Here is a 13,723-nt window from a genome sequence, read left to right as displayed (position 1 = left end):
TTCAGTCATTTTCTAATTGTCATTGATCAACTTCTATGTCTGGTTTGGAGTTTTTGGATGAATACATTTGATGATTAAAAGAATATTTATTTGTTTGTTACGGAAATTATTACTGAAGATATTTTTATTTGTCTTATAACACTTATCTTTCAGAATCAGAATCAGAAAAGGTTTATTGCCATTGTCAATGAACAGAACTCACGCTTTGGTGATTCGGTGCAACATAAAACAATGAACAATGATAAAACGACCTACTGTATTTTCCGGACTATAAGTCGCACTGGACTATAAGTCGCAGCAGCCAAAAAATGTATAATAGAGAAGAAAAAAACATATATAAGTTGCACTGGAGTATGAAATGCGGTTGCAAGTGTGAAAATAACTAAAAATAATAATAAATAATATCACATATAAGTTGCTCCTGAGTATAAGTATATAAGTATAAATATAAGTATAAGTCGCACCCCGGCCAAAACTATGAAAAAAGGTGCGACTTACAGTCCGAAAAATACCGTATATAAGTCAAAAAGCGAAACAATTGAGGTCGGTTTCCCTAAAACACCCCAAATTCAAACAGATTTAGACAATAAAATGTCAAAATCCCGCCTAGAATAAATGACGACGTGTCTTCTGAATTATGAACGGCTAAAAACCCGCGATCGATCAATCCGAGGGTAACATTTCCGGTTCTATTGCGTCATCCCGCCTCCCGCCACCGGAGACCTGGCGAGCGTGCCATGTCAAGTGAAGCAGACCCAGTCCTCCAGCTCTCTTAAGTCCACGGCCAGAGGCTTCACAGCGGCACAAACCCAGCGAGCCGTGCCCGCTCTTTGCCAGACCAGTCCCGCCGCTCTCCTCGACACGCTCCCTGACATTTGGACTGCGCACGCATCGGGCGCCGGGTCCCGGGTTCATCCTCCAACTAATTAGCAATAAATTCTTCCCGCTGACATTCTAAAATGGCACCGCAACGTATTAAATTACAGCCACCGGTTGAAGCCGACGTTGCGGGCGGAGTTTCCGAACGTGGCTAACGCTTTAGAATGTCACGGCGTTTGTTTGTTAGCGCTGGAATCATTGCATGCGCCGGGTAATTTAGAACGACTTGGAAGGAAATGGCAGGGAAGTCAATCAGGGGTTTTTGGACAAACAGATTTTGACAGAGGGAGGATCAAAGTTGAGATTTAGAGACGAGCAGCAGCTGATGTTCAAAAGTTGGAGGACAGGGATGGAACTGTGTTGTATAACGTTCTTCTGCAGACAAATGACAGGAAGTGCAGAGGAAAGTGAGAATAAATGTGGTTCATGTGTCATTTTGGGCTTCATTTAGAGCAAAGAGACATTCAAACTGGAGCTAAACCCGGAACTAAACCTGGACTAGATCAACAAGTCCAAACCAAGTCTAAATCAGGACTAAAATTGGCTCAAACCAAAAGTGTGAACGCATCCTCCAAAGATCAACGCCATATCGCGATAAAGAGCAACAATAGCACTGACTTAGTTCACTGGTTGCCATAGTGAACCAGTTGCAGTGAGTTTAAGGATGTAATTGTTGAAATATTGTGATTTCGATATGCCAAAACTCATTCAATAACATCATGAGCGGTCAAAATGTATCGAATCACAAGTTCTTTTGCTTTAATACATTGTTTTGTTGCTGGAACATCAGAAGGAAACAGAGGGAATGACATAGACCATGATCCTTTGCTCCGTTTCGATGCATGAAAGATACACAGCTGTTACTAAGCGCTTTATAGCTTAACTCTTAGATCTGTGGAATGTGATGATAATGATTCACAAAAAAAACAGTATTACCCCAAATCACTAAATCAATTTAATTCTTCTTCCTCTGTGTCACTTCAAAACAACTCCACAAACTCGGGATTGAGTGCCAGTGTGAAAATAACGAATAATATCATATATAAGTCGCACCCAGGCTGACTTAAAATGCGGAAAATATGGTAATTTTGAAAAGTTAGCATCTCCACAATATTTCAATAAATATTCGATTGTAAAATTAATATAATAATATTGTAACCTAAGAAAAATATATAAGATTTGAACAAATCAGGTTCCGAGACCAGTGTGTGACTATTATTACACTTTCTCCAACAACAAAACACAAGATACACACATTTTGGTGCATAAAATCAAATTGTTTATCGAATTTTAAGACAGGCAACTGCTTTGTGAAGTGTTGAATGGTGGATTTGGTGAAAATAATCAGCAATTGTACCATAGAAGCTAAACCAAAAAGCATTGTCAGAATCAGAAATGGTTTATTGCCATTGTCAATGATCAGAATTCACAATCATATGAACTTGCCGTGTAACCAGGCCAAGTGCTACCTCAGATGAACTGGATTCCTTGCGTGGATTTGGATCGGACCAACACGACAGGAGACAAACGCGAACCCTTTGTTCAAACACTGCATTGGACACTATAATCCCGCTTTAAGTTGTTTTCGGAGCCAGACGTCAAACCGGGCAATCACCCATCTTCAAAGCCTCAAAACTAATGGACAAACTTGATGCTAGTCTGAGTAAATGGGGCGCTTTGATTCTCTATCCCGTGATTAAAGTCGAGAGTGAAAATCCAGCTCCGATGCCGTGATTTTGACAGTGGTCTGTAAGATAAACGACTTAATCACGCACTATTACATCGGGACAAAACTCTACCATATGCTCCAGCTTTTAATAGATCCACAAATGAGAGATTGGACGTGAACGCAAACAATATGGAGCTGGACAAGGCCGTGTCTACAAACATGTATAGATTATGTTTGTTTACGTACATCACCAAGGCAACAGTGATGTTATAAAGAAGTGTAGGGGAACATGGGAATAAGGGGACCAGTGATATGTTTTACGGATACATAATTGGCCACTTTGCTTGTCTCTATGGCGATGTTATTGCTTTGCCTGGTGTGTTTTCATAGCATAGCATTAAACCTAAGCTTATCTATGTCACATTTATTCAGTTACAGGCTTTTATTGCTCCAAAATGTATGGAAAAACATGCATTGTTTTGTGAACTCCACAGATCTGACCTGTAACTTGGCCTCGGCGCTTCACCTACTCCGAAATAGACTAGATTAATGCCAAACTGTGGAATCTTCTTCGCAAAGCAACAGAAAGCAGGTGGGAAAAGTGACATTTATGATAGAGATGTGCACCATTTGATACCTTAACGATACCTGCTTTCCGATACCGGTACTTGAACGGTTCTTTTTTGGTGCCTTTTAACGTCATATTTCAAGTGTTAAATCCAAATGATTCAGTAATAATTCAAAACAAACGTAGAAAGAGCCAGACTTAAGTAAATGCTATGTCTGTGCTATGTATTTATTGACACTTTAACGCAGACATTTAAAGCTGAGGTACCAAACAAACATCATTTTTATACCTATACGTCGATTATTGTGCAAAGAAAAATCACAATTTCACAATGATTCACACATATTATCATTGGCACTACGACCAAACAACTGTGACAATCTTTAATCTTTCATTTCAGTTGCAAGTTTAATGGATTTACACACATAAACAGCCAGATTAAAAAAGTACTTTGTAGTTTTGCTTTTTTGGAGCACATTTTGAACTGAATTACTCACTGTTGCTGCCTACAATTCTCACAATTCTATATAGTTATTCCGTACGATTATCGATTCACCAAAGAAGAGCCAAGTTTCGGTGCTTCGTGACTAATAAACCAACTCTGCTCTTATATCCACAGCTCTTACAGTTGAAGCCGCGCAGCTCGTGGGGACAGAATGAGATGTAGCAGCAGAGCATATACATAATTTAGCAGCTTTTGTTTATTGCCCGGAGGAAAAAGCACAAGGGAGTGACACGTAGCCCCACTTTTAATCTGTAATCTGTCACGACCAGAACCCGCCGCAACACCAACCAGAGCAAAACCCTCACATATTTACATTCAAAAGAAAAGAGTAACACACACACACGACCACCTGGTGAACAGACGGACCCACGAGCAACCAACTGTGACAAATATTGGCCCAGGTGGGTGTTTCAGATTGAGCGGGGAATTTAAAGTGTCCCAAGAACTTCACAAAAAACAAAATGAGAACCAAATTGCTTATGACGGGTTTTTACGATTTTCTAATTTTGACTTTATTTGGTGTATTTATACCTGTTTTACGTAGAAATTATAGTTTTACACCAATCGAGCAGGTTTTTGTGGAGGAAACGTTGGAAAATCTGTAGAATATGACAGGAAGTGACATCACACCAAGAACATTATTCATAACAGTCAAAGTTTATGCATAATTTAAACTACTTTTTTTGACATTCTAAACATTATTCAACAAAATAAAGTTGCTGTCATATATCTTTATTTGTCAAATTAAAAAATCATGACATGAGAAGATTTTGTTCTCTGTGTTTGCTGGGTAATTTGCTGGGTGTGATGTCATCAATTACAAACAGGAAGTGACATTATAAACCTAAAAAATGTGCTATTCTCTATTAACATTTTTAAAAATCATTTTTTTAGTAAAATTTTAAATGTGTAAAACTTAACTGCATTTTAGTTCAATGAGTCGTCCGACCTGTCAGAAGAGCCTTAAAGTACAAATATGGACTTTTTTGAGCTATATTGTTTATCAAAAACATACCCAGACTTTTAGGGACTGTATATTGTTGTATATGTATTGCTCACTGTAAGTTTTCTGTATTTTTATTGTTTTATTCTGTTTTTTTGTAAAGCACTTTGTGACTTCTGTCTGTGAAAGGTGCTATACAAATAAAATGTACTTACTTACTTACAAAGTTGTCTTTTACTTCATAAACCGCTCCATGCATCCTGTGTACGAGGTCATCTTCTCTGAACCTCACAAATCACTCTGTATGAATTTTCCCCCAGGTTGTTGCGTCACAGTTAAAAATCCACACTTTTCCTGCAGTTTTAAAGTCCAAAAACCATCAGCGGACTCATTATGTGTTCACAACGAACGCATGGCTCTATTATCATGACTTTCACATTGCCCAAGGGCTTTGTTTATTTTGTTAAAGCCAGACGAATGCATAATATGTACAACTTTAACGCAAGAAATATACTACTTACTGAGAAGATTAAAACTGAAAAGTGTCGCTAACTTTAGCTCCACACTTGCTGCGGATCATTACAAATTCTTGTCATCGTTGCAGACTGTGATCACTCCACAAGAGCTACAGATTTACACTAATTTAGCTGTATGTCCTTCGCAATTAAGTCAGACTCATACAAATCTTTACATTTTCCCATTTTACGCTTCTAGCTATTAAAATGTAATGATGGAATGTTAATTTCTCCATTTTATCACACCACTAACAGGTGCCATAAAGAAGATTTATCACTTTCCTGTCATCAGTGTTCATTTTAGCGACGTATAAATCTTCAACCGTCAAAAGAAAACCACTTTTTCACGCTCTGAGCAGCATTTACACACATCCAAATCCACCTGTTTTATTCATGTCCGATTTGATTGCGTATTTGAGTTACTTCCACGGCCCACGGTTACTTCCAAGACAAAAACGATATTCACAACCAGCAGGAAACTCCCAGGGTTTGTTGAATTAAAAATTGGGCATTTAAACTTCCCGATTACTCCAGTCTAATGCGTTTATTGTTTGTGGCCCCAAGATGGCCGCTGTTGGGTTTTCTCAGCAGGAGGGACGATTGCACGTTGCTTTTGGTAAATATTACATGCTGGTTTAATCGGGAAGCAACGAAGGAGCAAAGTGATGATAAGCGTTTTTTTAATATTATTTTTTTATTCAAAGTGAGTAAAGTAAAGTGTAGTAGTAGTAGTAAAGTGCTTTTTCTGGGTTTTTAAACGGGAAAAAAAGGTTTATGACAAATACATTGGTCAAGAACTGAAAAAAGTTATAGATAAAAGAAGAAAAGTTGCATCTCAATGTATTTTTTCACAATACCATAGATAAACTTTCTGAATTTGACCCATCGTGCGGAACACAACATGCTACAACTTTACAGAACACTGGGCTTAAAGGGGCATTGCGTAACCTTTTTTGGCGGCGGGGGGCTCCGCAAAGGGCTCGTTTCCATGGAAATGTCAATGTTCCACCAACTTATCCATTCGCACTCATTCAATTCTGTGTTTGTGCCATGGAATAGGTTCTATATAAATAGCAACTGAAATAATGAACTCATTTAGTAATCGTTAGGTGGTCTTTAAACAAGAATAGAAAACCTCTCAAATGGGCCGAGAGAAGATGTTTTATTATTCAGACGGAGCAGGAATGATGTCAAAACGACACAGAACACAGCAGCCATCCACACGAAGCAACCACTTATCATTTAATCAAAAAGAATCATTAAATTAGCATCTGTTAGCAGCAGCCCTCCTTTGTGTACTGTCACCACAGATCTGACAGAACACACGCAGCACACTAGATTACTGCGTCTTATGTCCACCTACAATGTCTTATATCAGTGGTGTCAATGCATATATTCAAAATGTATAATAATGACCATTACTACTGCTGCTATGCTAGCACTTTTTGCATACCATCAATCTTAGCACGTCTACAGTTACCTTCACGTTCCCCACAGTCCTGCTCCAAACTCACGCTGAACTCAGAATAAGAACAATCCCATGAAGCAGGTCTGAGTCGCTGATATGATCTGTAAATATTGACGCATCGGGGACGACTTAATGTATTCTAATATAATGAACGCCATTCATTTAAAAGCCGTCGCCTGTTTCTTGTCGACTGCAATGAAACAGGAGACAGATTGTAATTGTAATCAGGAGCTGATTGTGATTAAAAGCATCTGTTAGTGATGCATGAGCCCGGATCAGAGCCGCGGCAGGTTCCAGCACACATTTACGATCGATGTATCTATTCACCGCATTTGCAAATCACGGTGTATTTGTGTATGAGTAACATGACCGAGCCAAGGCACGTCCCCAGTGGATCAATAACCTGTCAGAGTCTAAGAACAACTAATGGGAAGTAATAGGAATATCAAATCAAGGTGAAAAAGACCAGATTTTCATATTTTCGACCTTGAGGAACTACTTTGATGATTGTGGTGGAGCTCGAGGCAGGTGGTCTTGCTAACTGGGAAAGTGACATTGTCCGTGCAACAGAAGGAAGATATTTAGCGTATTTTCCGGTTTATAAGTCGCACTGGAGTATAAGTCGCATTTTTTGGGAGAAATGTATTTGATAAAATCCAAGACCAAGAACAGACATCATAAAATAATAACAGATGAGAGAACATGGTGAATAGGTGTACGTATGCTAACGCTAACACCTTCAGCTACATGACGTATGCTAACGCAAACACCTTCAGCTACATGACGTATGCTAACGCTAACACCTTCAGCTACATGACGTATGCTAACGCTAACACCTTCAGCTACATGACGTATGCTAACGCTAACACCTTCAGCTACATGAGGCACAGACAGAACTGTGCTAAGTGTCTGGTATGTTAACGTAACATATGAACAGTTATTCAGATAACTATAGCATAAAGAACATGCTAACAAGTTTAGCAAAGCATCAGTTTTACCCCAAATCACTAAATCCATTGAATTCTTCTTCCTCTGTGTCACTTCTAAACAACTCCACAAACTCCAGAGGAAGAGGAAGTGCAGATTCTTCTTCTGCGTCGCTCAGAGCCTCGAGCGCCCTCTTGTGGTTGTCAGTGTGAAAATAATCGACATGTGAAATGCGAGTGTGAAAATAACAAGTTCATAATATCACAGTATAAGTCGCTCCGGAGTATAAATCGGCCAAACTATGAAACAAGGTGCGGCTTATAGTCCGGAAAACGCGCTAGTTTAAATATGCTTTTTCCAGAATAGGCTTGAAGTTCAATAGATTTCTTGTAAAACAAACAGAAAATGTGTGTGTTAATAGTTTGGACTTGGACTCAGAACAATGAATGTACATACACAACAGAAGAACTTAACCTGTACAGTGCTGGAGAGAAGGTTCATGGTTCCACCCGCTTCCATGAATAGACTTAAGGACTCTTTTGTGCCAGTGTCTCCTCGGTCACTGAATGAGGACGGATAGAGTTGGATTCTGTAACTGCACTTTATTCCAAATGTATTTCTCAGTATGTATCTCAGTCAGTATTTTTATTTAATTTTTTGGCATTTGACGTTACCTTGTGTTTAGGTTCGATACAAACTGCTTCAATCTTCACTGCGCTCACAAATGCTGCTGGTAGATTATATTACACTCTTCCTATGTTAAGTTGGAAAGGTGAATGGCATAACTTAATGGCTCCTCCTCTAGGAATCTTGTTGCCATGGTATTGTATTCAACTCTAACAACATTTTTAAATTAAATGCATTTTATCTTGTATTAATGTTTTCTTGTTCAGTCTTTAAGAGGTAACTAAAGCCCATGCTGTTTCTGAAAGCTCACTGTGATTGGTTAAGTCCACCTGTCACTCACTCAGACGATCAAACAGGTTGACCAATAGGAGTGGGCGTGGCGGGGCGGGCGGAGGAAAACCAGTCAATCACAATCACCAAAATAGCACATTGTCACAAGGAGGATTTGTATCTCTCTCGTATCCATTTATTTAATTGCAAGTGTTTTTTAACGACCCTAAAAGACCTATATATAAATAAACTTCTTACTTGTTTGTCTCCATGGATATATTTCAGATAAATGCAATACACGACCTCATTTAGGCAAAACGTACCCTCATCCACCTTGAAAGAAATGGTGTGAGTTTGTCCACATTTTGAAGGACTTTTCTTACAAATGCCCTGCTGTTATAGCGCTCAGGTAATGCAACAAGAACTAATGTAACTAAGACAAGCAACGGCTCAAACTCATTTGCACACCGACTCTGATTTGCATGTTTATCTAATGCCGTGAATAATGCACGACCTCTCCGCCGCTAGCACGCGCAGACGCTAATCGCGCGCGGGTATGAATTTGGGCGGCGGAGACTCCGACGCTCGACAAACAACAGTCGCGACAAAGGGGGCAACACACCGCGCCGTGTTTTTATTTATTATTTAATCTTAAAATAGACGCATGTCCCGCGCCGGCTCTCGCCCGGGCGTGGGAATAAAGAGTGCATGAATATGAATGGGACGGCGGGGAGATTAGCATGCTAACAGCTGCGCGGGGACCGTGATTGCGACGAGAACACTGGCCAAGTTGATTTATTTATAAGCCGGTGTGTGCCCAAAGCGCCGGTCTGTCACTTTGACGGAGAAGTGAAATGGGGCGCCCGCGAAGCTCACCGTGGCAATGTACTCGCGGTGGGAGCGCTCCGAGTCGTCAAATGTGATTACGGTGAAGAGATAATGCGGGAGAGGTATGGGCAGGTGACGGGCTTCTGGCGGCAGGAAGAGCGAGCGTCCTGTCGCTGGATGAGCAGATATTACAGGCCCGGGGAACTGCGACAGGATGGGCATCAGGACTAATCTACTGCCCGTCCGCACGTGAGCGAGGGTCTCTTCTTCACCGTGGTTCTCGTCCAGGTTTACGAGAAGAAAAGGGTTAAAGGACAGGTTTAATCTGCGTGTGTTTCATGACTGTTTCGTTGTTTGGTTTTCTGTCTTTGTAAAAGTACAGTTTAGTGACTGCGGATTATTCGGTTCATCGATAATCGTGGTTGTTTGGGTCACAATATAATCGTCAGAACCATAAAAAGAATTGTTTGTTCAATATACAATCAAAAAATGTATTTAAATGTAAAGAACTTTATTTTGTCTGGCTGTTTTTTGTCAAATTTAACTTTATTTTGTCTTTCAGCAAGTTCATTTTTGCAAAGCCGAACAGTAACATGAGAATGAAAGATAATTAAATATTTCACTTTTTGTTTGGTAATCAATAATCGTAAATAATCATTAAATGTGATGGGTTTTTTTTCCACAATAATCGTAATCGTTGTGATTTCAAGCACTACAAAAAATAATTTAATTGAAACAGTGGGAAGAATGTATGGTTTATTTGTTCAGTAGTATGATAGTAGAATGCAAAACGTCTTGACCTTTAAAACACTATTGACTTATACATTTGAAAACCTCCTTATGATGGATCCTGTCTGGACAAAAGGCATTGCACTGATTTATTTGTCGAATTCAAATGCATCCAAAGGTTTCAGGTTGATGGAGTTTTTCAAAACAAAACATTCCATAATTTGAACGATGAAAAGTACTTCAAAGCCACATTGATCCACGAAAAACAATACATACATTGGTTGTTAAAAGTGCCACAGGCCCAAGGGTTTTTACCTCTTTAAGTGCCAAGTAATCAATTGTATTTAACATTGTATTTGTAAATCCTAAAGATATTGCCATTTAACACATAAATAGCTGCGATTTTTCACTCGATCCGCAAAAAACCCGCTCGCTTACAGTACAATGACACTAAACTATGATGTGTTTTTGGCTTAACTCAATAAATATACAGTACATATTTGGAAAATCCTAATCTTTTCTGGCGCCTGTGGTCCTGAAGCTGAGTCTGAACAGTAAGTGTCACTTCACATCGGTTTTCTCACAGAGTTGCGTTTCCGACAAGAGGTTCGAAGGTGAAAATCTACACTTTCGAGCCTTCGTAAGTCAGGATTCAAACAACCGAACGCGAAACGCAGATGCTATCGAAAAAAACCTCAGCCACACGCGACGCTTCGGCATTTTGCTTATTTACGCGTCTGATGTCCGGCCCGAACGTGACTGGCCTCGCTGCCCCCGACGACCGCGGAGGTGTGACAAGACAAATGTAGTGGCGCGGGGCCCGTGTGACAGCTGCAGGCGGGAGATGGATGGAGCGGTGGGGCCACAGAGACCTCCACGGGAACCAGATCCCGCTCAGGCTGCTTCTAATCAATGAACAACAGCAGCCTCAAACCATCATGCAGCTATGATGTTTCTGCACCGCTCTGATGTGGTCAATATTAACCAGTGAAACAACTGCTAATCCACTAAAAACACTCCATCATCCTGTCACTGCAGAGCCAACGCTGGAGCTTATTGCTGTATGTTTAGCTCAAATGTGTTGTTTTTCCACCCCCCCCCTGAGTGATTGACGTTTAGACTTTGCAGAAATAAGTGTTTAAACAGGTGTATGTCTTCTTAAGTGTAGAAAATCAGGACAAGCCTAAACAACACATGTCTAAAGCATAAACTGAATCAATTACACTGATAATTAGGGCAGCAACATGTATTGTAAAAGTACTGAAAATGTAATATTGGCTAATGCAACAAAGTAAATATGTTGCTCTAATATCAAGATTCTCCATCTGACAGAAATGTACTGTTTTTTCAAATGAAAATGTGGATTTTTATTCATGATTGTTCTTATTTCGTCTAAATTAGCCTTGATTTAGTCTCCTTTTGTCTCTGCTGAGTTTATTTCGATAGTTTGACAAACACATTGAGGCATAATACATTTCTTTTAATAAAACAATTATTGTGTCCAAAAGTATATTCAAATATCACAAAAAATATTGATACTTTAGAAATTAACAGCCAAAAATGTACAAAATCACACATTTCTATCAGTTCCATGTGCAATATAAAATTTTAATCATATTGAATATTTTATGTTCGGTCTATGTTCATGTGTGTCATGTTTTGGCCCATTTAAATGAAAAAAAAAAACAGTGGAACATAGAAATAAATGCCAACTAGGAGAAAAACAGTGTATTGTGGATTTAAAATGACTTTCACGTAGAAGTCAAAACATCTTAATCTGTCAAACGTTGCAACACAATTGTATTTCAAAGCCTTTCGACGCATTGCACGCTTGTAGAGATCATAAAGAGTGCTTTTTATGCTTGAGAGAAAACCTTGGGGACTTTTGACTGAAACCCTTTATAGAAGCCTTGTTACATGTTGTTTAAAGTTTACACAAGATTCAATAGATGCTGAAGGAAAGAGTACATTGTAATAATCTTATTAGCGGCCATAGATTACACAAAACGTGGTTGCCCCTGTCTTCCCTCCCAGAACCGTGCGAGTGATGACAATTACACCGTCTCCATACGAGTACACGTCTAATCATGAGATATCGCCGCACTAATGAGCGTTTCTCCTGATCAAACTGAGGGGAAACCATAGTTCATGGCTCGATAGTGTTTATGGAAAATGTCTGCGTAATGAGGTGACCCGGGGCGCCGCTAACAGTAGGCTAAGGCTAAAGCTCCGGGCTGTTCACACGTCTTCATTCCGCAGATGTTGGCCTCGGCGCAGATGTGGACTTCTGAGCAACATCTGGATCACATCGAACTCCAAAGTGCCCCAGGTTTCTCCCCACCGTTTTCATGTTCCAATCTTCCACACGGCTTTTCAACTGATTCCAGACCGAAGCGGGACGTCCGAGTGCTACAAACGCGGGGCAAATCGAGCCACGTTAATGCACGGCGAAGAGCGAAGCCGCGCGGACCACAACACGATGCGTCCCACCACAAAATGAGGTGCAAAGTGTCAGTTAGAGCGAGTGCATTAAGGCCAAATTAAGCGACAGAAGGAGCTTGCGGTGAGATGGTTCGTTGATAATGGGACTTCTCCTTCGACCCGTTATATTTGTACATAATACATTTGTACGTACGTTTCTTCTGGTGGTACGTCGTGTCCTTGGCAGGCTTATTCGTGGGTTTCAGGCAAATGAGCCCTTCTTGCTTTGAAGGACCTTTCCCCATTCTAAGATCATGTTTGGATTCGAATTTGGCTATTGCTGTAACGACGTAGGGCCGATAAATCCTTCAAATCGGGAAGAAATCCTTGTGCGTGAAACCCACGGAGTCCTTGCTTCATTAAGATTCAGTTGTATTTGCCTATTGGGATGTGTTAGTCCTATTTCCAACCTGGTTTAGCCCTGATTTATTTCCATTTTGATACAGCAAAGAAAGATAAATGAAGATAAAAGATAAACCATTTAATATAGATAAATATATACACATTTATTGGCCTTTATTTAACATGCCCTTGACTGCCTTTACATGTTTTCATATATTAGAACTTAAACTACCAGAATGTAGCAGCAGCAGATGGCGTTACCGTGGTGAAATAAACAAGTCTTTTTGAAACTGAGTATTTTCTGAGGTTGAGCGAAGGAGCAGAGAAGACGGCCTCAGCGACAGGATTAAAGAAACAAGCGTTATATTACAGATTATATTCTCTGTTGTAAATAAGAGTGTTACTATTGTTATTATTCTTATTTTTTTCATTAAGAGTATTTTAAAAAAAAAATTATAAGTTGTCTGTTTTTTATAATTTACTTCTGTACCTACTTTGTGTTGCGACACTGGAATTTCCCCATTGTGGGACAAATAAAGGCTTATGTTTGATGATGGAACAACATTATAATGCGGTTTTAAAAGCTCATCAAAGTCAATCACAGCGTAAGGACGTGTCCCTTAATGCCATATTACAGAACATTCCAGGCAAAGCAAAAACATCCCACACAAAAAGGTACAACCATCAAAACACATCGTCTCAATCCTGGTTTTTTCATAGTCCTTATGTCTTTTTGAGTCAAATTCACCTCTAGTCAACATGGAGCAGACTTTTACAGCGTCTCGTACAGAACAGCCTCATTACAACGCCAGTGGTTCAAAAATGTCCATATGGCGCTTCTATCTTTCCGACAGGCTTCTTCATGCCAGAGACTCTATATCACGACCTCAATTCAAACAGAGGGCTATAAACATTCTGCGCTGTCCTTTTCACCCGGGTCGACCAATCCACTTTTCCCCAACGTAATTAAAC

At 39.8% G+C, this 13,723-nt stretch overlaps 1 protein-coding gene across 1 annotated transcript in view; it reads right to left on the bottom strand.

Moving 5' to 3' along the window:
* The window catches only part of fat3a (FAT atypical cadherin 3a), a 223,351-nt gene that overhangs the window by 129,731 nt on the left and 79,897 nt on the right, over positions 1 to 13,723 (bottom strand). The window lies entirely within an intron of this gene.

This window comes from Eucyclogobius newberryi, unplaced genomic scaffold (assembly GCF_026437365.1).
Source record: "Eucyclogobius newberryi isolate DKJ021-1_F unplaced genomic scaffold, fEucNew1.0.hap1 SCAF_10, whole genome shotgun sequence".
Lineage (NCBI taxonomy): Eukaryota > Metazoa > Chordata > Actinopteri > Gobiiformes > Gobiidae > Eucyclogobius > Eucyclogobius newberryi.
The sequence above is the reverse complement of the archived record's forward strand: the minus strand, read 5'-3'. Positions and strand labels throughout refer to the sequence as shown.